The following is a 26,637-nucleotide window of genomic DNA, read 5'->3' on the forward strand; positions in this document are numbered from 1 at the left end:
ACACAAGAGTCTTGTCCTGTTGGGCTGAGGGAACTTGTATAGAGTACATGGGCTCCCTATTGGCTGGGTCTATTATACACTCAAAAATAATGAATTCCAACAGATACTACCTCAGTCTCCATCAGAGCCCTGCCATAAAACCCATAAAAGGCCATTGGGCAGGCGGCATGTTGGTATTTCTCCCTTTGGTTGGTGTTCCCACTCTTGGAAGTTCTTTCTCACTTTTCCTTAATAAATCTATATTTTCGTTTCTTGTTCTTCTTGGCTGTGAGACAACAAACTCAAAGTCACTGGCTGAAGTTGGCTTTGGTGACTGCTCTAGTTTCTGATCAAAATGTTCTGATCAAAAGCAACTTAGGGGAGGAAAGGGTTTGTCTCACACTTCCAGATCATAATCTGCTTCAAGCAAGAACTTGAACAGAAATGGTAGAGGAAGGCTGCACGGGGCAGACTTAGGCTTAGCTAGCTTTCATATAGCGGCCAAGAGCTACATGCCAATGGAATCATGTTGCCCACAGTGGGCTGGATTCTCCTGTATCAATTAACAACCAAAGCAATTTGCTATAGATGTGCCACATCCAATCTTGGCAATTCCTCAATTGAGACTTCTCAAATGACTCTAGATCAGCGGTCCTCAACCTTCCTAATTCTGCAGCCCTTTAATACAGTTCCTCACGTTGTGGTGACCCCCAAGCATAGAATTACTTTTGTTGCTACTTCATAACTGTAATTTTGCTACTGTTATGATCATAATGTAAATATGTGATGCACAGGATATTTGGTATGTGACCCCTGTGAAAGGTTTGTTTGACACTCCCCCCCAAAGGGGGCTGTGACACAGGCTGAGACCACGGCTGTAGGCTGTGTCAGGTTGACATTTAACACTAACTAGTGACTGCTGGCCACTGGGCACCCTAGCTCCAAAGTTAGCTTATCAAGAGCTGCGAAAAGTCAGAAAAAAAATACTAAAAATTAAACCCAGGCCTCAGCCCTGCTATTGACAAGTGCTCTGGCCCTGAACAGCATCTAGCCCAGAAAACCCTAATGGTGACTAAGTGTCAACTTACTTCTAGTCCTTCTGAAATGCCATAGAAGTCCACTGTGTTGTTACAAAAAAAAAAAAAATCACCCTTAGGAGCAAAGAGCAAGAGGAGGCAGAGGACTGCCTTGGAACAGGATTTCTCAGAGAGAAAAGCTGAGAGGAAGCTGTCCAGAAAGGAAGGGGTGAGAGGTTGGAAAGCAGGAGCAGCTCAGACCAGGGCTCTCCAGGCTGCTGCAACATTCCTAATGAACTGAACTGACTTTGCAAAGCCCCATTCACGGTAATGAGTCAAGGAGAGTGAGGAGTGTTTTCTTGAGTTAAATAAATCTAGAGATCAAAGCTCAGATAGAAGAACAGAGAGGCGGCTGGGGTGCTGGCTGACCTTGAGAAGGGAACAAGGCCAGAATCCCAGAGGGGGTGCAGTGTAGTGCCCCCAGAGAGGCACCAAGTTCTCCGTACTGGGTACAAGGGTCCTGGCATAGAAGCAAAGCCGATGAACCTCTGGGCCACATTCTAGCCAGAGGTCTTCCATGTGGCTGTCGCTGCCCTGTATGCCCACGGTCAGGCAGGATCAGAACCCGATTTTATCATAGGGAAGGAAAACAAACTCTAGGGCCCACAGTTTGCATTTTTGTTTCGGTTTTTCGAGACAGGGTTTCTCTGCTGTCCTGGAACTTGCTCTGTAGACCAGGCTGACCTTGAACTCAGAGAGATCCACCTGCCTCTACCTCCTGAGTGTTGGGATTAAAGGCATGTGGCGCTACAAACAGCAAGAGTTTGGACGTTAAGAGAGGGTACTGCAGCTGCAAAGTACTTGGGTAATAGTAATTTTGATCATTCTACTAAACCCGTAGGAGAGGTTTTCTATTTACTCATTTGCTTTTGTCAAAGGGATCTTTTGAGGGGTAAAGTGAAAGGAACTGGGCCCTGCTAGCATGACTCCCAGGGACCTTCCCTCATCCTGAGGCTGCCGGGTATAGAGCCATCTCCAGACTCTCGGATTCTCCCTGCCATCAACCTAACAGTCTGTCAACCCTTGGCATTTAAACAGAGACTCTCCCAGCCTATCCTCAAAGCCGCAGGATCGTGGGGAGGGAAGGGCTAGGTGGACAGGGTTTCCCTCCCTCCAACCCAAAACAGTTAGCTTTGATCTGTTTTATATTTGAGATTTTCACCCAGACAAAGACATCATAAGGCAGGAAAGGGGATTTGAAAATGTGTTGGGTTAGATGACCTATGACCTATGAGGTCCCTTGAAACTCACATTTTATACCCCAAACAAGTCTTTTACAGTGCATAACTGGGCAGAACCCAATAACAAAATGAAAGTGCATGGTAGCATGCACTATAATTATGGCTTGGAGGCAGAGGAAGGAGGATTACATCAAATTCAAGGCCAGTTTGCTCTAATAGGTCAGCTAGGGCTACACAGTGTGACTCTTTCTCAAGAAAAGGAGGAGGAAGAGGAGGAGGAGGAGGAGGAGGAGGAGGAGGAAGGAGGAAGGAGGAAGGAGGAAGGAGGAAGGAGGAAGGAGAAGAAGAAGAAGAAGAAGAAGAAGAAGAAGAAGAAGAAGAAGAAGAAGAAGAAGAAGAAGAAGAAGAAGAAGAAAGAAGTCCTAAAACATAGACCCATACTTCTTCTTGGTGGTGTATAACTGTAATCCAATTCTTGGAAGGCAGAGGCAGGAAGAGCTCCATAAGTTCAGGACCAACCTGGACTATATAAGACTCTGTCTTTTAAAAAGGAGGGAGGGGACACATCATCAAGAATGCTCAGGAGTAAAGGCGAATGCTGTTAAGACTGACAACCTGAGTTTGATCTCAGAACTCAGATGGCAGAAGGAAAGAGAGGACTGAATTTTGGCAAACTGTCTTCTCACCTTCACATGTGGTACACACACGTACACATACACAAATCAGTGAAACAGAAAGCAAAACTCCACATGTGGTGCACACACGTGCACATACACAAATTAATGAAACAGAAAGCAGAATGAACTAAAAAGTCACTCAAGAGTGACTCTTCCATCTCCTGTCTTTGAACTTGTCACAGTGTTCCCATTTGCTATTTAATGGCATTTGAAGTAAAGGGGAAGCAAAATTTCAAGCCTTCATCTTTCTGTTGTGCAATATCAGCTTCAGATGCAAACACTAACTCATGCAGAATCACTAAGGTAATGTAGTTCATATTCCATAGCGTGTATAGGCATGTGTATTTCACTATTAATCAGACAGTGGAAATTGCAGAAGAAGAAGAAGGAGAAGGAGAAGGAGAAGGAGAAGGAGAAGGAGAAGGAGAAGGAGAAGAAGAAGAAGAAGAAGAAGAAGAAGAAGAAGAAGAAGAAGAAGAAGAAGAAGAAGAAGAAGAAGAAGAAAACCCCAAACCTCCAGTGCTTTTATCTCAGATCTTTCTTGACTTATAGAGTCAGGCTCCACATAAGAAAGGACTCACAGAAAAGGGAAGGTGGCTACCTTTAGTCTCTTTCCAGCATACCTGGCTAACATAGGAAAGAGCTGGCTTACTGGGCAAAGGCTGCTGCAAGCCAGATGTCCTGAATTTGATTCCTGGGACTCACCTGGTAGAAGGTAAACATTCAACTGTTGCAAGTTGTCCTCTGATCTCCACACATGCCCCATAACACAGACTCCCCCACTCCACCCCAAACCGCCCGCCCCCCCACCACAAACAAACAAATATGTACATAAAGGTTTTTATTTAATTTAGAAAGAAAAGACTCCATTGTATCCCTTGGTCATAGTATCCCTTGATGTTTTGGAGACAGTCATTATCTTTTTTCTGGGTTGACGGCAGGAAGTTTCCACTGTGGGTCCAGCAGTAGAAATACCACATTTACCCTGTACTTGCTTTCTTGCTGAGTGCCCAGATACTGCAGATGCACTTGGGTTTTGTGTATGCCAACGGGGCAGGTGAGAGGAGAGGGCAAGCCTGTGGGCAGTTTCTCCTCGGCCCATGGACAGCTCCATTGTCTCACCGGCCTTCCTTCACAGAGTATAAGTCAAGGATATGATTGTTGAAAGTTCAAAGCACTGAGCCCTAGTGGTGGGGCCCTGCGCACAGGCTATGTACGCTGAAGCAGGACCTGTGGGTGGATAGAGCAATGACTTCCCTAGGATGTGCCAATGCTTCAAAACGGTGAAAGGCCTAATGGAAAACAGAGGATGGGAAACGGCTTAGTGGGAAAAGTCCCTGCCAAACAACCATGAAGATGGGAGTTTGGATCCCCAGGTGGGTGGGTGTAATGACCTCCCTGTGAACCCAGCACTAGGAGACAGGGGATTGTTGGGGTCCAGCCCCAACATAAATTGTCTCTTGGACCAGTGTGGAGGTGTGGGAATAATTGAGACACAGTTTACAATGTAGGGCCTGTATAATATTGCCCCACAGGGGATCCTGTGCTATCCTGGATAGCTGGACTAGCAGAGTCAGTGAGCTCTGGGTTCAAGTGGGGACCCCTGCCTCAATATACAAGGTGAGGTGATTATGGAAGACACTTGACTTAGGCCTCTGTCCCCCATGGACACCCACAAACATGTGCTCTCAACCAAACAGGAACATATAGCACACGCATGTGAAAATAAATGAGTGAATGGATGAATGAATGGATGAATGAACGAATCATCATATTAGGTATTACTGCTGCTCCTTGGTGTTTAGACTTCTTCTGTTTTCAGGTTCAGACCATCCTGAAGAATGGAAAATGTGTCTGGCTAATCAAACGTGGGTGAAGTATATATTTCTTTTTGGCAGAAGCATTTAGAACTGGTGTGTGCTGGTTATCTCCCACAGAAACCAACACCAGCCAGATGGTGCAACATGATTTGGCTATGAATGTGACCCATGAGCTCGTGGATCAAATGCTTGATTCCCAGCTCATGGCACTGTTCTGGGAGATGGAAATTTTAGAAGTTGGAGCTTAACTGAACAGAGCTGTTGAAGTTATACGTGGCCCTAAACCCCTTCCCATCTGTTCTGAAGTGAGCAGCTCCTGTGTGCGCTCCTGTTGCCACGGAGTGCAGCCTCACCCCAACTCAGAGTCAAGAGAGCCAGGACCACAGACTGAAATGCCAGAAAGAGTGAGCCTACCTTACATCATCCGTATCGGGTATTTTGTTGCAGTAATGAAAAATCTAGCATACAGGGCTTCATCAGAGTGAAAATCAGAAAGAGACACCCAGCATGTAGCATCCACTTTGACATTGTGGACCTGTAATAGGCAAAACACAGACCTCTGCCTTGACCCTTTGGGTCCTAAGTCAGTACAGTAACTGCTTTTATGTCTAAGATTGCAGCATACCTAATACCACTACAGATAAAAACTATATTACACACACACACACATGCACACGCATACACATACACCTAATACCACCATAGCTGAAAACTATAATATATAAACACACATACACAAGCATGCACATGCACACACACAGAGACACACACCTAATACCACTACAACTGAAAACTATAGCACACACACATGCACATGCATGCATACACACACACACCTAATACCACCTCCCCCCAAAACTTTAACACACACACACACACACACCTAATACCATCACAGCTGAAAACTATAGCATATGCACACATGCATGCACACATACCCCTAATGCTACCATAGATGAAAACTATAACATACACACACACACACACACACACACACACCTAATACCACCACAGAAAAAGCTATAACACACACACAGACACAACCTAATCTGTAGCTTTGTTTAAAAGGTAACTCAAAATTTCTTGAACCAGTAAAAATACCTTTGGTGAATTTTGTGGGCGTTTATTAAAGTTGAATCATCATGAGTTTCCAGGTGTGTTATCTGAAGGTAAAAGGAAGAAGTTATAAAGGTTGAACCTATCTTCAGTTGTTCCCAGCCGAGGTACCATCATGACAGGGCTGCAAGTCATGTCACTAGACAAGCCTTTCCTTTCTGCTGACTTGGTTGACAGAGCAGGCTACAATTCAGCTCAGCCTTTGCCCTTACCTCTACAGAGAAGAAGTCAGAGAGAACACTTGTCTCAAAGGAGACAAAGAAAATCAAGGAACCTAGATGCACAGCACCTAAATAACCATTTAACTCCTAAAATTTTTCCAACAGTGGCTCACTTGTGGTCCTTTTACAACCTGTATGGAACTCTGTCACTTCTCTGGTCTCTGGGAGGAAACGAAACTCCACCAATGAGAAGAGGAGACAGTCAGAGAGGGGACCAATGATAAGAGGAGACAGTCAGAAAAGGAACTAGGGTGGGGCCTCAGTTGGTGTTGTAGTTAGGGTTTTATTGCTGTGAAGAGACACCATGACCACTACAGCTCTTATAAAAAGAGAGCATCTAATTGGGCTGGCTTCCAGTTTCAGAGATTTAAGCCATTATTGTCATGGTGAGAAGAATGATGGCACACAGGCAGACATGGCACTGCAGAGGTGACTGAGAGTTCTACATCTTGATTCACAACAGTGGAAGTGAATGTCACACTAGACCTAGCTGGAGCATATGAGACCTCAAAGTCTGCTCCCACAGGGACACACTTTCTCAAACAAGACCACACCTACTCCAAAGAGGACACACTTCCTAATAGTGCCACCCCCTATGGCCAAGCATCCAAACACATGAGTCTATGGGGCCATTCCTATTCAAACCACCACACATGGCAAAGTGCTTGTCTAGGCTGTAGAAATCCAAGGGTTCCACCCCCAGCACTGCATAAACCATATAAAGGGACATACCTGAGATCCCAGCACAAGGCAGGTAGAAGCAGGAGAACTGGGATGTTAAGGCCATCCTATACTACATAGTGAGTTCAAGGCTAGCCTGGGCTACATGAGACCCTGCCTCAAAAAAGAAAAAGAAGAGAAAGAAAAGCAGAAGTAGGGAGGAAAGGAAATGAAAACCATGTTTTTAAGACAGCCATACAATCTAGCCCTGGAACTCTTTGGTAGATCCCTTTTTATGTAGAATTGTTCCCCTGAGAAAAGCCGATGTGTGCAAAGTTCTGTGCAGTAAATTAGCATTTCTCATGGTTGGTCTTGATATTTGATGTCAGTAACTTTCAGCGAACTAAGTCTCTGATTTCTTTTTGAGAGCAAATAGAAAATCTGTTCCCTATAGACTTTAATGGAAGCAAAAGAAACTGGCAGCATTCTACCAGTGCTCCACAATCCAGATGGAATTAGAAGTGAACGCCCCAGGATTTGCAATGCCTGGTCCTGAGGTTTCTTGGTTTGACTCTCTGCAGATGATCTTCAAGTTTCATTCCAGGAAGAACCTTCTTGGCTTGGGAGAGCATGGATTTGAATAGACGGACCCTGCTTTGGGGGATCCAAGTCACTGCAATGATTCAGTAGGTGGAGGTGTGCCTACTGCCTTGCGTTCCATCCAGGTAGCCTTGCTTTCTCCAACAACTGGACCTGAAGACCGTCCCAAGAAATCTAGAAGTCCTCCTCTGTTTCTTGAAGAGTCTCATAGAAGGATGGCACCTAGAGGTGGGGGATCCTAGTCGGTGCTTTTGTGGTGTGCAGGAAGGCCTGGGTTCAATCCCCTATAGGCTATAAAGCAGGTATGGTTAATGAGCACCTACAGTCCTCGTCCTTAGGAAATGGAAACAAGAAGATCAGAATTCTGTGTCACTTGACATTTGTCTTTATTCAGATCACTTCTGAACAAATGCATCAACTGATGCCTAGATTATATGTCACAGTTCACGTGAATAGATGATGTCACTCCAGGAATTATATAACAAAGGGCAGGCTGACAGCTTGTTTAGCTTCTCTGGATCTTTAGAAATCAAGAAATACTTGAGATTTTGGTGTTCCGTTTTATTGAGACAGGGTCACACGTAACCCAAAGTAACCTCAAATTTCTGATCCCCCGTCTCCACCTCCTGAGTGATGCAATTACAGGCATGTGTACCATTTAGTTATTAACAAATTCGTGACTTTAGGGATCCATATGTGTGGGGTGGGGCTCAATGTTTTCTGCTTATGCAATTAACTCTCTATATGGCTTCATTCAGAGTAATTGAAAATTCCTTATTCCCTAGTTTTAATAATAGTATGCAGTGTTCAGTTAGCCAAAATATTTTCAAATAAGTGAGCTGAAACAGCAAAACTGAGACAAATCTCCTGCAGCTTATCACTGCTTTGTGTGCCCAACACAGACTCTGGGAAACTGGAAACTCTTCAAGAGTTTATCCTGAAGAAAAACAATCTAGGAGATTATTATTATTGTTGTTGTTGTTATATTTATTATTATTATTATTATTATTATTATTATTATTATTATCGGGACAAAAATACTGTGAATGGAAAGAGACATAAATTATAGGCCTAAGGAAATTAGTCCTGGCAAGACATGGCATGGCACACCTGTAATCCCAGCCCTTAGGAGGCAGAGGCAGGAGGATTACAGATTTGAGAGCAGCCTGGTTTACATGGTAAATACCAGTTCAATCTCAGCTACAGAGTTTTTCCTGCCAGGAAAAACAAACAAACAAAAAGGGATTAGCCCTATGACTGAATGGGGGATGCCTCCTTTCCTGCCATAGTTAGGGCCTGGTCTCTCTCACCATCATGAGGGAAGACCCTCCACCCATCACAAGGATAGGTTGGCAAAAAAAAAATTATTTTCCTGTGCTACTTATGAAGCCTCTCCCTAAAACCTTACTACTGAGTGGAAAGGAATACAAGCTTTCACCTGATAATTTGTAAGCCGGCATGTACACTTACACAAAGTGTGCAAGCATTTGGAGATTCGAGCTACAAGTACACAGAGCTAAGTACACTGTTCTTACGGGAGGGTAGAAGGTAATGTTGCAGCAGTGCCGATGACGGAGGCCGGGTTTATGAGGTTTCAGAGAGAAATCTGAGGCTCCCTCAAAGTCTCTATAGGAACCGACTATGAGCTATTTTGGATTTAAAATCCATGTAAGCGAAACTGTTGCTTTCCTGGGACAACTGGTGCTGCCCAGCCGGGGCTGAAGATTCATCTGTAATTAATATGAGCCCAGCATCACTGGTGAAGTCTTCTGGGAAGTGTTTCCTTAGCTCAGGACTCAGATGAGCAAGCGAGACAGCAACGCTCCTCCATGGGCTCTCTTCCCTTCCTGGCCCCAGGCTCCTGCTGGAAACTTGGCCCTGTCCTCCCTTGATCATGAACTCTAACCTTTGAGGTCTTAAACCCTTCCTTCCCCAAGTTGCTTCTGTCATGCATTTTTCCAGCAACAGAAAAGAAAATTAGGACACAGAGCCTGAATTTCGTCAGTCTTGTGCAAGCTTTTGACATCTTGACATGGTGTCTACTACAGAGTTCATAGATGAGAACCGTACAATAAACTGCAAAACAAATATCTTTAAAAAAAAAACCACCCTGTTATGTCTTAAGTATGTTTACAATCTTGTGTTGGCCTGTGTCTCAGTTAGGCTACTCTTGCTGTGAAGAGACACCATGACCACAGCAACTCTTACGAAAGAGAACATTTCATTGGGGCTTACAGTTTCAGAGGTTCAGTCCATTATTGTCATGGCAGGGAGCATGGTGGTGTGCAGGCAGATGCAATGCTGGAGCTGAGACTGCTATATCTTGTAGGCAACAGGAAGTCGACTAAGAGTCACACTGAGGGAAACTTGAGCAAAAGAGACCTTAAAGCCTGCCCTCACAGTGACTCACTTCCTCCAACAAGACCACATCTCCTTATAGTGCCACTCCCCTTGGGGAGCATTTCCTTTCAAACTACCACAAGCTGAATTTATAGATGACTTAAAGGGCATGTGTCTCCACTTCCCCTCTCACCACAGAAACACTGGGATCACACACACTAAATCAGATATCACATACACATACATGTTAAAGAGACCCTGCCTCAAAACAAGGCCCCTAAAAAAAATTTTAAAAGCCTCCAAAAAAAAAAACCAAAAACAAAAAAAAACAAGGCCTCTGCACTCAAGGCTGTTCTGGGACCTTCACAGGCATGTGCATGCAAGTGCCCTTGTAGACATGTACACACACACACACACACACACACACACACACACAGAGAGAGAGAGAGAGAGAGAGAGAGAGAGAGAGAGAGAGGCACACACACACATACAAATTAAACCATTCAATAAACAATAACATGAAAATATTTATGTAAGAAAATAGTATTAACTGGATGATGGTGGCAGAGACTGATGCCTTTAATCTCAGCACTTAGGAGGCAGAGGAAGGCAGATCTCTGTGAGTTCAAAGCCAGCCTGGTCTATAGAGCTTGTTCTAGGACAGCCAGGACTACACAAAGAAACCCTGTCTTGAAAACAAACAAACAAACAAACAAAGAAGAGAGAGAGAAAGTAGGCTTAAATTAGTAAGGTAAAGCATTAGTGACAAAAATTATCTAGGATCTTATGTAAAGAAGCAAAGATACGAGAAATGTGTAAGAGAAGGCGTGAAGTGAGACAAAGTAGGCTCTAAGTGTACTCAGCGTTCCCCGGTGCAATGGGAAATTTTCTCTCTTCTGTAGGGTATCAAATCCAGGGCTTCATGCATGCCAGGCAAGTGATGTACTATTGAGCCACACTCCTGTTCACTGCAATGAAAAATTAAAATCAGAACTCGGTCAGACCCTGATATTTGGTCAGACACTGCTCTAGTGAAGATACTTCTTAGATGAGATCAACACTTAAATCAGCAGGTCTTTTAGTAAAGTAGATTACATTCCATAACTCGGATCGGCCTTATCCAAACAGCTGGGGGCCTGAAAAAGTGAACACTTTCCCTCAAAAGCAAGACGGCATTGTGCTAAGCGACATCTTTGGCAGTGGGACTGAAACCCTTCCTCAGGTCTCCAGGCTGCCGGACTGCTCCATGGGTTTTTCTTGATAAGCTGCAGCAGGTGCATAGGGAAACTCCATAAAGCGTGCATCTACATCTGCGTATCCTGTAGGGAGGACAGTCTAGGAAGAGTGGGAAAGGATGTCTGAGGGTTTTTCAGAAGTAGTGAAAGGTACCACTGCATACTTCAAGAATAGTAATGAGCTGTACTCATGACTGAAGTAAAGACATCTGTGAGCAGGCACAGCATGTGAAATGGAATAAGACCCAAAACAGGGGTGGAGCAGGAGGGTGACGGTACACATGCCTGGATTCCCAGCTCTTGGAGGATGGAGGCAGGAGGATCGGGAGTTCAAGTCCAGCCTCAGCTATGTTTCATGGAGCAGTGGCGGGACAAAGGGGTAAATGACTCTCGTATGTTTGTAAGCTGGGGACCAACCCCAAGGCTCTGTGCTTGCTGAGCAAGGCACCTCTTGGCTGGCTCAGCACCTACACAATGACTCCTCAGAAGCTTGTTCTGCTGTACAACTCAGGCTCGCCCGGACCAGATCAAACAGTCCCCGCACAGTGAGTGCCTTATCCCGTCTGGCTGCTTTGAGAAAATACTGAGTTTGGTTAACAAAAAGATGTTTGTTTGACTGATCGTTCTGGAGAACAAGAACGTGACACCAACCTCTGCTTGGGTCTGGTGAAGATCGCCCAGTGGAAGGCAGCACAATGATGGAAATGTGTGGGAGAGATCTGTTGAGATTGGCCACAAGGGATCAAGTCACGACAAGCAATCCCACTCGCTGGTGTTCTTTGTATGAATGAACCCAGTCCCCTGAGACAGCATGAATTCCTTTGTGAACACGAAGGGTCACACCTAATTAGCTTCCACCAGACCAGCCTACTTCTAAGCTCCATCACCTCCACCTGCCATAGTGGGGACCAAGCTTGGATCCAGTCCGGTGCATGAAACATTTGGTGACAAATGCCAGGATGGAGGCACCACAGACTATGTGGCTGTTTTCATAGCAAGAGCTGATAGCTGGTGAAGTGAACCTCACAGGGTCAAGCAGGGTTGTGTGGATCTCTGTCTTTCTCTGTCTGCTTGATTTCTGCAAGCATCATTTGGGATCTTACTTTCGTCTAGTTTTAAAAAAACAAGCAAACAAAAGAGTTGACAACTTGGACGTACTGATGGGTGAACTCTCCTGTTTGGACCAGCTTTACTTTCATCAGAGGACTCCTTTTTCTGGGTAGAACACTTCGAATCGTGTCTTTATTCCTGCTTTACTCTTTTTGAATCTTTTGCAAATGATTCTTTAATTTTTTATCAGTGCTTTTGTGGCTTTCTTAATTTTTAACTTACAGCTTAGATCCTTTGCATTTGATTTTCTTCCATGGTTTAGCCTTCTATTTTATGAAACAGTAAACCATTCATCCCAGCATTACTTACTGAAGAGCACACCCTCTCCCCTGGATATGGAATGATATCTTTCTCATTCATTAAGTTCCCATGTTGTTTGTCTTGCTAAATTTCGTGTATGTTGTACATCTATCAACTGTACTTAGGACTATCTTTCCAAAATCCATTTATTTGTTTAACTTAATTTTAATATATTTGCCTAGATCTTTTTTTTTAGTGTGATTTTTAAAATTTGTTGTTTGGTTCCCATTTTTTTGAAACAGGGTCTGGTGAAATTTAGTTGTCTTTGAACTTGCTGTGTAGCTGAAGTTGGATTTCAACTCCTGATTCTCCTGCTTTTACCTCCCAAGTTCTTGGGTTACAGATAAGGGCCATTGTACTCAGTTTGTATGCAGTTTGGAGTTTGGGAAAGCTTTCTGATAATTTCATAGATAGTTAAGACACAGTGATAATGATTACGGTTAATTCTCTATTTGAAGGGTGAATATTTTTATTATCTCAAAACTAAGCAGTATATTTGTTGGGAGAATTTTCTTATTGTTTGTCACTATGGCAGGTAGCAATTTCTGAACATGATTGCAACATATGTGAATTCTTATATATATTTAAAAATTAGGGCTGCAGAGATAGCTCACTGATTAAGAGCACTTTCTACTCTTCCAGAGGATTCAGGTTCAGTTCCCTACACCCACATGGTGACTCTCAACCATCGTAACTCTAGTTCCAGAGGCTCTGACCCCTCTTCTGACCTCCACAAGTACTAGGCATGAAAGTGGTACATAGACATACATGCAGGCAAAACACCTTTACCCATAAAATAAAATGTAAACATTTAAAAAAGAAAGATAGTATGTTTTACACATAAATGTTTGTATAATGAAAATGACATATACACACATGTATATGTCACATACATGCACACGCACATACATGCATGAACATAGAACCTGTACATGTGGCCCAAACTGTCCTCAATCTCATAATCTTCCTGCCTCAGCTTCTTGTACCAAGATTGTGAAACTTGATCATTAACTTCTGTTTTTACTTTGCTAAGAGCACTTTTAAAATTTGTAAGTACAGCCAGGCAGTGGTGGTGATGCACACCTTTAATCCAAGCACTTGGGAGGCAGAGGCAGGCGGATCTCTGTGAGTTCGAGGCCAACCTGACCTACAGAATGAGTTCCAGGACAGCCAGAGATGTTACACAGAGAAATCCTATCTCAAAAAAATAAAACAAACAAACAAAAACAAGCAACCAAAAAGATTGTAAGTGGGTATTTAACTTTATCAAGTTACCGCTTTCATCTCAACATCGTCCCATCCGTTTGCTCTTGAGTTTGCTACGGTGGCAAAACGCTGCTAATGGAGTTTCCACTGCCTGAGCCAGTATTGCCTTGGCTGGAGCAAACCCAGCTCGCTCATGACCTGCTGCCTTCCGCAAACACCATTTCACAGGCACTTAATCCTGATTAGAACTATGCAAGGCTTTTATAGCAGCATAACACACACCAAGAACCATAAAACCAACTTAAAACACTAGCATTTAACAAGGCTTAAGAAAGCCGTGAAAATTTATGTAAACTATGCTTCAGTATACACAGCTTCCTTTCAAAGAAAGTCAAGTATTTGTTACTTTGTAAAAATAAAATACACACACCTTCTATTATTTGCTGTGTTTGGGGTTTGTTTGTTTTGTTATTTTTTGTTTTTGAAACAAGGTCTCACTATATATTCCAAGCTGGCCTTGAATTCAAAATCCTCCTTGCTTCAACCTCCCCAGTGATGGGGGTTTGTCACCTGGCCTAACTCTCCCCTTTCCAGTGTCTTAAGCCACATGCCCCAGTATGCTCCAGATAAAGCAAGGATGGTCAGGAGTTCATCATCATCCTGAGATGCACACTGAGTTATCACCCAAGAGCCAGTTCTTAAGATTATGTGGCTCTCTGAAGCTGAGATAACTTTTCCCTGCACACTCTGGGGAGAACTCAGGCTTTGTACTCTACCCCTCCCTTCAACAACTGTAACATCTAATTAAGCTAACGGCCAATGCACGTCCCTAAGTTTTGAGTTCCTTATTTCACTTACCTATTTGATCTTCACCATCTTACAGTCCTGTTGATGTATTTAAGAATACATGTTAAGGCCTGCACAAAAGGAACCTCATGGTGTGGTCTGAGGAAACTGAAGGAGGACACCAGGATCCTACCTTCCACTGCACTTGCAACATGCGTGTTTAATTTGGAGCTACTTGACTGTCGACACATACATTTCTGTGGCGAAGTCTCGTGTGTACTTTCCGCCATGGCACAAATGCAGACACATTTCTACACCGAGATGGAGAACTATGCAGTGGATGGCGTTCCTTTCTCAATCCCCGCTTCTCTGAAATTGCCGACCTTAGTAACATCATCAATACACCGCTGAAGACCAAACATGAGCTCCACAAACATGTTGAGTCTGATTTCCTTATCAAGAGCGGTTTCTTCGAATGCCCTTGGTCAAACACATGGAACTGGAAAACCTTTCATCGGAAGAGGTTGTGGAACTAGAATATGTGAAAAAACTCGCACCCCAGCCAGAGCAACACATGTCCCATGATGACTGGATAAACTCAATTGAAGGGACAAAGAGTGGATCCTGTCTGGTTCTCATGAGAAGAGCTCTCAGTCTGGCCCTTGGAAGGGAAGTCAATAGTGACAATTGTGGGACATACAGATGGTGTGAAAGATGTGGCTTGGGTGAAAAAAGACAGTTTGTCATACTTATTACCGAGTGCCTCAGTGGATCAGACGATTCTCTTACAGGAATGGAATGTGGAGAAGAACAAAGGGAAAGAAAGCCCTATGCTGCTGCAGAGGCTGTGTGGGAGTGTGGACTCCAGCAGTCTACTGCTCAGGGTCATGTGGGAGTGTGGACTCCAGCAGTCTACTGCTCAGGGACATGTGGGAGTGTGGACTCTACAGCAGTCTATAGCTCAGGAACTGAAGTTTGCAGTGGCTCCTGGGATAGATGAAACGCTAAAGAGCTGGTCTGTAGTTCCTACAGATGAAGTGGAAGAATCCACAAATTGGCCAAGAAAGAAGCAGAAAGCAGAGCAATTGGGACTAACAAGGACTCCCTTGGTGACCCTCTCTGGCCACACTGAAACAATTTCCTCTGTGCTTTGGTCAGATGCTGAAGAAATCTGCAGTGCATCCTGGGATCACACAATTAGAATGTGGGATGCTGAGTCTGGTGGCCTTAAGTCAACTTTGACAGGAAATAAAATGTCTAATTGTATTTTCTAGTCTCCCCTTTGTAAACATTTGGCCTTGGAAGCACAGATAGGCATATTAGACTGTGGGATCCCCGAAATAAAGATGGTTCTTTGGTGTCACTGTCCCTCACCTCACATACAGGCTGGGTAACATCAATGATGTGGTCTCCTACCCACAAATAGCAGCTGTTTCAGGCTCTCTAGACAACATTATCAAGCTGTGAGGTACAAGAAGTTGTAAGGCTCCTTTCTATGATCTAGCTGCTCATGAAGATAAAGTTCTAAGTGTGGACTGGACAGACACAGGGCTGCTTCTGAGTGGAGGCGCAGACAACAAATTGTATTCCTACAGATGTTCACCTTCTTCTTCCCATGTAGGGGCTTGAACATGAGTGACTGATCAAAGATCTTGTTGGGTTTGTTTTGTTTTCTGTGTCTTACTGTTGTGTCATAAACTATGTGAATGAAATTGGAGAGGACTGGGGATGTCACTCAGTTGGGAGAGGGCTTGCCTAAAATGTGCAAAGCCCTGAGTACTATCTCTAGCACTTGAAAAGTTGACGTGGTAGTGCATTCCCAGACCTGGGAGGTTAGCAGCAAGAGAATCAGAAGTTTAAGGTCATCCACCCCCCCTGTATAGTGAACTCAGAGGCAGCCTGAGGTACATGAGAGTCTCTCAGAAAGAAAGAAGTCAGTGGCTAATCCTCCAAAACCACTGTCAGTGCAGAGCTAGGAAACACCCCTTTAATATGTGTATAATGGTCCATCTTTCATAATAGCTGCTTCTTACTACCTTTGTCTTTCCTTTTTATAAAATACAATAAGTGTGGTTTGAATTCTTTACCCTATGTAGATCCCAAAAACGTAATTGGATTTTAAAGTATACTCATAAAAATACTGGTTTGAAATTAAAATTTGCCTTCTATATGTTATAAAAGGATATATTACAAATACAGTAAAAAAAAGAATAGATTTTAAGACACATTTTATTGGATATATCAACTTTCCCTTTACCAACTGTCTTAGAGTTTCTATTGCTGTGAAGAGACACCATGACCACAGCAACTCTTATAAAGGAAACCATTTAATTGGGGTGGCTTACATTTTTAGAGGTTTAGTCCATTATCATCATGATGGGACATGACAGCAAGCAAGCAGACCTGGTGCTGACTACATCTTGAGGAAGTGGTCTCTCACCAGACAGGGCTTGAGCATGTATGAGACCTCAAAGCCCGCCTCCACAGTGACACACTTCCTCCAACAAGATCACACCTTTTAATAGTGCCACTCCCTTAGGGGGCCATGTTCTTTCAAACCACCACACCTGCCATCTCAGGACGATTCTAGAGGCACGAAAATACCTAGACAACTACAACACTGGAGATGAAAGAAGGTTCCCTTGTTTTCATTCTTTCTTTCATAAAACAATAAACAGATGCATGGCTCCACTTCTCTCTCCTTTTGTTAGCACCTAAATAAACTGTGCTTCTAATACCTTTTTGATTCAGGGAATATTTTGAAAATCATGTTTTAATTTTGAAGGAATCTTTTGTCTACTTTTGCTGTGTTTGCACATTCCAGTGTTGATTTCTAGCCTAACTGAATTGCAGGCAGAGAATGCACTTTATGAAATCTTTATGTCTTGAAATTTATGAACATTATTTTTGGGCCAAGCGCATGACCATTTTTATAAATATTCCATAAGTGACAAAAATTGCTGTGCTTTTTCTGCTTATAGAAATCCTTGGAAAGAGGGGTAACATCTATGCTTGAAATGAATGCACTTTTCTCTTTTACACCTACTTGTGTGTTAAACAACTCTTTTATCCTTTAGTAATCCATTGTTTTATGTGGAGATCTGGATAATTAAAGCAGGGATAAGAAGGTGGGATTTTTTTACCTTTAATTTGTTCTTTGTGGCTTTCACATCATGCATCTCAATCCCATTCATCTCCCCCTCCCTTTGCCCTTGCAACCTCTCCCTTCCCCCAAAAAATAAAATAAAATTTAAGAAAAGGATAAAGAAAAGAAAATTTTCATTGAGAACTCTTGGAGATGTCTACCACAAAGTATACCTCCTCTCTATCCCACGGGGAAGAACAAACATGTAACACTAAGTGTATTCCAGGGTACAGGAAGCAATGAGAGAACCAGTGTCTTCCTCCTTGCCTATCAGGGAGGGAGTCTAAGGTTCCTACATGCTGTGGGGATGCTGAACTCTAGAGTAAGGGTTGAGCTCACTATACCACAGAGGCTGGATGAAGGAAGGGTAGGCTAAAGACTGATACTGGCTTGATCTAGAGGAGTGGAGTATATACCTTAAGACTACCTTTTATAATTTGTTTGTGGTTCCCATCCTCCCTACCCATATGTTGTGATCTTGACCCCAAAGTAGCAGTAGGAGGGTGATCCTAAAGGGGATCCCTAAAGGGGATCCATGTTTCATACAGACCCAAAGGAGCTTCTCACCCCTCCTACCATCTGGATAACAGCCAAAAAGATTCCACTTGTGTGGTCAGAGGTTGGTCATTTGTTTCCTAGCCACCCAGACCCAAAATAATTACACAGAAATTATATTAATTGCAATTCTGTTTGGCCAATAGCTTAAGCGTATTTTTAGCTAGCTCTTACATCCTAAATTAACCCATTTCTATTATTTTATATTTTACCATGAGGCTCATGGTTTACTGGTACTGGCATGCAGACATATTTTTCCTCACATGGCTACATTGCATCTCTCTGACTCTGCCTACTCTCTCTCTCTCTCTCTCTCTCTCTCTCTCTCTATATATATATATATATATATATATATATATATATATATATTCCAACCTGACTTTATTCTGTCCTCCTATAAGCTCAAAGCACCTTCCTTATTAAACAACAGTATTCAGAGCATACAGAGGGGAATTCCACATCGTATCCCCTTTTCTGTCTAAATAAAAAAAAGGTTTTAGCCAGGCAGTGGGGGTGAATACCTTTAATCCCAGCACTCAGCAGACAGAGGTAGGTGGATCTCTGTGAGTTTGAGGTCAGCCTGGTCTACAAGAGCTAGTTCCAGGACAGGCACCAAAGCTACAGAGAAACCCTGTCTCAAAAAACAAAAACAAAAACAAAAACAAAAAAGGAAGGTTTTAACTTGAACATAGTAAAATTACGTATAACAAAACAGGTATCAAGCAAGAATTACAGTTACTATATATATACTACATATATATATATATATAATTTATCTTTTAATCATAACTAAGGAAAACTATAATTATCTATTCTTCAACTCCATCAAAGACTCCAGAAGGATATAATATTACTTAGGTAAACAGGAAATGCATTGTAAGCAACTTCCAAAACTCTAGAATTAACAGAGACATCTTGCTGCCTGGACAGTCACACTAAGTGCTTCTGTAACATTGGAGCATCTAATCTTCATCCTACAAGCCCATAGTATTCAGCAGACTTTTCCATAAAGCAGGAAATTTTAAATACAGTTCCACTTACATTGGCAGTTTGTCAGTAACTTTCTTGTGTATTCTGCAGAATGTCTGTCAGGCTCTTTAATGAGGCAAGAACCCCAAACTCACCTTTAGGCATGTTTAGCAGTTATTTCTCTGTGGGTTTTGAATGCCCAGTTTATACAGTATACCATCAAGCAGTTCAGGTAAGAGCAGTTTCTTGTCCAAATGGTTACCAACTCCCTAAGGAGCCTCTTCGATGCCCATCATCCTCTTGAAGTAGATTGGTACTGTCAGGAACAAATGTGTCTCATTGTCATGAAAAGTCCTAAGTTCTTAAACATTTTAAATGCCATATTTTATTATCTTTGAAAGGTTTGAAGAATAACTATCCATCCAAAATATATCTCTGGCTGGGCAGTGGTGACGCACGCCTTTAATCCCAGCACTCGGGAGGCAGAGGCAGATGGATCTCTGAGTTCGAGGCCAGCCTGGTCTACAAGAGCTAGTTCCAGGACAGGCTCTAGAAACTACAGGGAAACCCTGTCTTGAAAAACATATATATATATATATTTACATCTAGAAAACTTAACTAACATGACTACAAGCTTTACTATTATAAATGATTGTCTATTAGCCTGTATTTCATAATTACACATTACATTTTTTAATGAGCTGTACAAACACAAAAACCTAATCAAGAGCAGAAATATACATATAAGAATATTGACCTTAAATTTGCATCAATAGATCAAGATCCATACCAAAGCAAAGTATTCATCTCTATATCATATACCCAATTAAATGTCAACAAGTATTTATAAACAATCATTTCGAGAAATTGGGTATAGTTCTCTTCAAACTGCTTCCTGATTTTTGTTGGGCAGAGTAATTTTAGGGGCTTATGGAGACCTTTCAGGGGGTCTTGTTCCATTGAACCATATTAATCTGAAAGGAATCCACAGGTTCTCATCCTCTGTAGAAACAAAATAAGAACCTCTTTTCCAAAGCAACAAATCCTTAGATCCAAATTTTAAAGTCAAGATACCTTTAAAGTATATATGTTGGTTTAGCTTAGCAGCCCATACAATGAAATGTCTCTTTGTACTTAGCTCATTCACAAATTAAATTAGTCAAAAATTAAAAAAAAATACAATAATATATATAATCCAGACTCTGTGTATATTCCATCTTTACATGGCTTATTTTTCTTTACTCCTTTAATCTATGACTGTCTGTACTCTCTCTTTAAAGAGCTTATCTTTTTAAAAATCATTTACTTCCGTTTACAACTTTCTATATTCTTTTTATTCTCTCTATCCAGTCTACATACATTTATCCAACACTGTGACCTGGTCGGAAGTTTTTTTCATCTGAATCTGTCTTTATTGTATATCTGTAATCCTTTTCTGACCAGGACCACTTCTTAAAATGCTAAGCGGCATAGCTAGGACTAAGATTGCTTTGCCTTTTGGTTCTATCCAGTCCAACATGACAGAGGCATGATCACTGTCTCTGTGAGCTGTGCACACCACCCCAGTTCCAGGTATGCCGCAGGTCTATGTCACACCATTAAGCAGTTTGTAACACATTGCTCACAAACCCCATTCAAGTGCTCAGCCTTCTGAAAAAGCCAGAGTTCATGCTGGCTGAACCAGGAAGCTGGCGTTTCTTATCCTAAATTAGGTCTTTTCTCAAAGGAGCTGCTGTGCCCCTGCTCACCACCAGCAAACAGAGCCTATTGGGGATAAAAAAAAATGCGGCTTCCAAGAAGCTGCAATAAACTCTCTTCTTTTCCATCTAGAATTTCTTTTCAAGCTCTCTCAGGTTTTATGTAGATGCAGTTGGCCCACATTGGTACACCAATTTGTAGGCAGAGACTGCTCATTCATTTCCTGGCTCCCCAGAACCAAAATAATCACACTGAAACTGTATTATTTGCAATACTGTTTGGCCAACAGCTTAAGCATATTTCTAGCTAGCTTTTATATCTTAAATTAACCCATTTCTATTACACATGTGAACCATAAATTATCCCCTTACCAGACATCAAGTCTGTAGACTTCCTAACCTCCAAAAGAGTGAGAAATAAGTTTCTGCTGTTTATAAACCACTCTATATACAGTATTTTGTTATAGCAATAGAAGGACAAAAATCTGCCAGATCCTAAGCAGGACCACCAGGTTCTTCCTGAGTTAAGACAAGGGAGCACAAACCCACTAGCCAGGTGCCTACCACCTGACCAGGTGGTCACAGATGTTCCTAACCAGGGCTGTCCCAAGAGCCAAGCCCTTCTTGCAGACACTCTCTTAAGAGCAGTGAAGAATGGAAGAAGAAATCTATAATCCTGAGTATGTCCCCAAAGATGATAAGACATCCAAGGGAGATTTAGTCCTTAGCTAACCCCTCCCTCAGCACCTGGTCAAAAAGAACCTGTAAAAAAGGTAGTTAGGGGAGTTACTCTTCCCTTGTTGAGTGATTTTTTAAAATTTTTTTCTATTTTACATTTCTGAGTAGTTGAAGATTTAACTGCAAAACTTTATTTGCATCCCATCAATGTTGGTCATCTTCCTCAAGGCCTTTTTTTATCCCTTACCTACCTTTTGACAATTCAAGCTGCCAGCTTCTGAAAGAGAAATGGTCTCCCTTACCTATCTAAAGTAGTTTATCACAGACTTCTGCTTCCAAGCATTTTTGCTTCATACATCTTTCACTGTGTCACTGTTTTGTAACAAAAAACATTATGTTTTCCTTGAGTTCTTCTTTGCCCTTATAAAATGTCTTTTTTCAGACATATTTAATGTGTGTGTACTTGAAATCTCTATTATTAGATGATATCCTAGTCATTCCTGCTCACTTGTGCATTAGTGTTTGAGGTCTAACCTAACCAAGTAGGCATCATGTAGGTGCTTTAAAACAACAAGACTAGAGGCTGGAATCTGAAGGTGTTGGCGGAGACCTGTTCCTCTGCAGGCCCTGGGGAAGGATACTTCCATCTCTGGTGGGTCTGGTGTTCACCAGACTCTACTGCTCTTGGGTTTACAGATGTTTCTCTGGAAATAGAACCACACATTCCTTTTAATGTCTGCCTTTGTAGCCAAATGTCAGCATTTTATAAATGTATGAGTCATTACTGGGTTAGGATCCATTCCAATGACCTCACTTCAACTTATCATTGTAAAGACCTTATGTCCAAGAAAGGTCACATTCTGAGATACTGAGGGATAGGTCTGATGTTTTGCCTGAGTTTGTTTTATTGACAAAAGCTCACTATCTATCTCAGGTTGTCCTTGAATGCCTGCTTCAGCCTCAGAGCTCTAGTTCTACAGGTATGCCCCAGTGTGTTCCTCTTTAAATACTTTTAAATTTTGCTTATCCCTTTATTTTATTTTGAGACAAGGTCTCATGTATCCCATAGCTACTTGAACTAGCTATGTATTAGAAGATGACCTTGAACTACCGAGCCTCTTGCCTCTACTTCCCAACTTCTGGGACCCAGGTGTCCACCACCAAGCTGGATTATGGGCCTCTATGGATCAAATCCAGGACTTTGTTCATTCTGGGCAAGCATTCTACCAAGTCATGTGCCCTGTCAGCTTCTTCCATTTTTTATCTCTTATACACACATTGCTTGTCCCATCCCACTTAAAGCACCAAAAGTTGAGAGGTTGGAGAGATGGCTCAGCAGTTATGGACACATACTGCTTTAGATGATCCAGATTAGTTCCTAGCATTCAGGCTGGGTAGCTCACAACTACCTATAACTCTAACTCCAAGGGATCCAAAGCCTTTGGCTTCCCTGGGCACCAAGCACACATGTTTCTGCATGTAGAATACCTGTAGAATACCAACACCCATAAAATAAAACAAGTGTTTCCAAAATTTGAGATCCAGTCTATTTTCCCATCTTAAAAAATGAGTTTGCATTTCCAGAATGGTTTCTTAATCTTCCCAAGGCAGCCTGCAACCACACTAGCTTCTTTATTTAGATTTAACTACGCATTGTGCTTCATTTAGGGTTTACCACTGTTTCCTACATGTTTTCTGTCTTATGCTATTTTGAGATCTTTATTCTGAATTTAATTTTTATTCCACTGAAGTACCTCTCAACCAATTTCTTTGAGCATATGTGTCTATATCATTTATGTTTATTCTGTTCTGTTGTGTATCTGGAAAAATGTCTGTCTTTTGCTTTTTATATATATTCAGTGATAACTTGGCTCAGAGAGGAAGCTTGGTCTATGGTCTTTTCTTTCAAATGTCTGTCACTGTTGCACTGCCTATGGGAAATCTGAGCCCGGCCTGATTATCTTTCCATTTGGGCAACTACATCGTCTGGAAGCTTTTAACATTTCCTTGCTAGTCCCTGGGTTTAGAAATCTCACCAGAATGTGGTCAGTTCATTCTTCTTCTGAATGCTGCCTGGCACTTCATGAGCCTTTTCCATCTGGAACACTTTATCTGTTTCTCTCCTTTCTGTTTCTTTCCTCTCCTTTCTTTCTTTCAGACTCCTGTAGCCCAGGTTGGCCTCAAATTCAACCTGTAGTGGAGGATGGGTCTTGAATTTCCCATTCTTCATCTCTTCAGTGCTGGGATTATCATCCTGAGATACTATGCTTTGTTTATTCTATGCTGGGGTCAAACTATGGGCTGTGTGCTTGTTGGGCAAGCATTCTACCACCGAGCCACAACCCTAGCTCCAGAATTGTGGTTTTTTTTTTCATTCAAGTTGGGGAGAGAACAGTTATCTTGTTGTGTGACTTTGTGGAACTTTATTTTGCATGTGTTCCGGACATTGGAGTAGTACCTCACACATGCTAAGAAAGCATTCTAATTGCACCCCACACCCACACCCTGTGTCCTGGGCTTTCTAGTTAAACTTCATTTTCCCAAATGATCCCTTTGCATCTTCTCAGTAGATGATTTCCTCATCTGTACTCATGGACAGTTTCCTATCTTTCTTTCCTTACTTTTCTGCTTTTCCAACAAGGGCTTCCACAGTAGTGCTGAAGGACAGTGGTGATCATCCCAGGCTTGTCCTTTATCCTGATGAACTTGCCAAAAGATAGCAGGATGCCATCCATATTCCACATGAAGTGTGATATTTGCTCTCAGTTTTGAACTTCTTGTCATGCTTCACGACTGTATGACTTACTCACTGCTTCATTGATAGACATCTAGACTGGCTCCATATGTTGGCTTTTGTGCATAGCACAGAGATAAACATGGATGCATTCAACTTGCCATAACTGATTAGGGTTTTCCTTCCTACATCCAATGACATCGAGTTGTGGCATTTTTCTAATGTCTTATTCTCCTTAAATATTTTATGTCCTTAAATATTTTAAATAAAACCAGAATATAAGAGGATGAAGTTTCGAAGGGTGAGTAAACCTTTGAAAGTTAAGTCTAGAAAGTCAAAGCTAAAAGGCATGCTTTTCTCTCCTTTTCTCACGCTGTCACGCTGTGCCTCAGAAACCTGAAATGTTCTAGCCTGTATTTTAAGACCTTAGAGACCCAGAGCTCCACAGACATTGAGCTAAGGATGAAAAATCTTTAGTTCAGAAATGTCAAACCCTCAGATTCGCCAAGTACTTAAAAGTTTATGTATCTTATGAAGTCAGCTAGTACTAAAGGTGGTATAATATAAAATAATAATCTTTGTTCTTTGCCAGCTTTCCTTCCCACCCCTCAAGGCAAGCACTGTGTTTCTCTACTGTCCATCGGTGTATCTCAGAGTAAGTGCACTCTGTTCTCCTCTTTATCAATGTCTGTACTTTTTCTTTCTTCTTTTCTCTTTTGTTTTCAGTCATGTTCATTTATTTATTTAGTATGTATGCATGTATGGGCCACAGCACTAACATGGAGGCTGAGAACAACTTCCATCATGTGGGTCCTGGAAGTCCATTCAGGTCATAAGTCTTACCGGCAAACAGCTGTCCTCTGAACTGGCCCTCTATTTTCTCTGTCTCTGTCTCTGTGTCTCTCTCTATCTCTTCTATTGTAGAAGCTGATAATTTTAACTTTCCAATGTTTTTATTGCCTTAATTTTATCCAAAAAAGTTGTATCTTACAAAAAATAAACAAACAGAATCTCCATATCTGATATCATGTAGTCTGGCCTTGAACTCCCTGTGTAGTGGAGGATGAACTTAACTCCAGAGCCTCCTGTCTCCATTTCCACTTTCCAAATTCTGGAATCACAGGCACATACCACCATACCGAGTTTCCAGATTCTGGGATTACAGGCACGCACTACCACACTGAGTTTCCAGACTCTGGGATTGCAGGTACGCACTACCACACTGAGTTTCCAGATTCTGGGATTGTAGGCATGCATCACCACACTGAGGTCTGCATGTGAATTCTTTAAAAATCACTTTTTCAAATGTGTGTATTCATGTATGAGTGTGTGTGTGTGGTTCCTGTGCACATGTGGGGGTGTGCACACAGAGGCCAGAGATGGTTGTCAGACAATGACTCCTCCACCTCTTTGTGTATTTCAGACTGACTTTAAACTCACTGTGTATCTTAGAATGGTCTTTTGATCCTCCTGCAATGTGGCATGATTAATAAAAACCCACAGACAGAAATTGGGGTTCAACCTGAAGGTCAGAAAAGCAAACAGCCAGCCACTGGCTCTTACCTCTACCTCAGTCTGAAATGGTGATCCTGCCTCCAGGAATCCTCAGAATGAGTCTGTGTGAGAGCTGTCTCCTCCCATCTTATATTCCTCTTTAAAGGCATGCATCACTACTGCCTGGTTTCTATGACTAACTGGCTAATGGGATTAAAGGTGTGTGTCACCACTTCCTGGTCTGTAAGGCTGACCAGTGTGGCTGTTTTACTCTCTGACCTCCAGGCAGGCTTCATTTACTAAAATACAAATGAAATATCACTATATTGTCTCTACTTCCATAGATGACTGATGTCTGTGCCCCTATGCTGGTTTGACACATACAACCAACTAAGCTACTTCCCCGGCCCATGAAGCCCTTCAGTGCTCTCTCTGCGGAATGCACTGTTTCCACAGCTGCTTTCTCTCTTGTTTAGTTCCTGGTTTTGACGTAGGACAGATATTAGCAGCTTTCTGAAAAAAGACACTTGGAACGGGAAAGCTTTGAGACTTCCTATGCTTACAAATACCTTTTATTAATGTTTCCACATTTGATTTGCTAGGGCACACCATGCTAAATGGAAGTCAATGTTGACGACTTGTTTGTTTTTCTTCTAATTTCCAATGATTTGCTGCTGTCATTATCTTTTGCAGGGACAGAGGCTGTGGTGAAACACAGTCTTATTGCACAGACCTGGCTGGCATAGAACTCACTCCATAGACCAGGATGGCCTCAGACTCACAGAGATCCTCTATTGCAAGTAGAGCCCACTTGTTCATCCCAGCTGCCCAGCTAGTTTAGCCCCAAAATAACCACACAGAAATTGTATTAGTTAAATCACTGCTTGGCCCATTAGTTCTAGCCTCTTATTGGTTAACCTTCACATCTTGATTTAACCCATTTCTATTAATCTGTATATTGCCATATGGCAGTGGCTTACCAGGAAAGATTCAGCATGTCTGTCTCTGGGGGCTCCATGGAGTTTCTCTCTCTGCTTTCTTCCTCCCATCATTCAGTT

The 26,637-nt window shown here is 42.2% G+C and overlaps 1 pseudogene; it reads left to right on the forward strand.

The window, feature by feature from the left end:
* The first annotated feature begins 14,595 nt into the window (after positions 1-14,595).
* On the forward strand, positions 14,596-15,936 carry LOC119808278 (annotated as a pseudogene).
* Positions 15,937-26,637: the final 10,701 nt, after the last annotated feature.

The sequence above is a fragment of the Arvicola amphibius genome, chromosome 2 (assembly GCF_903992535.2).
Source record: "Arvicola amphibius chromosome 2, mArvAmp1.2, whole genome shotgun sequence".
Classification (NCBI taxonomy): Eukaryota; Metazoa; Chordata; class Mammalia; order Rodentia; family Cricetidae; genus Arvicola; species Arvicola amphibius.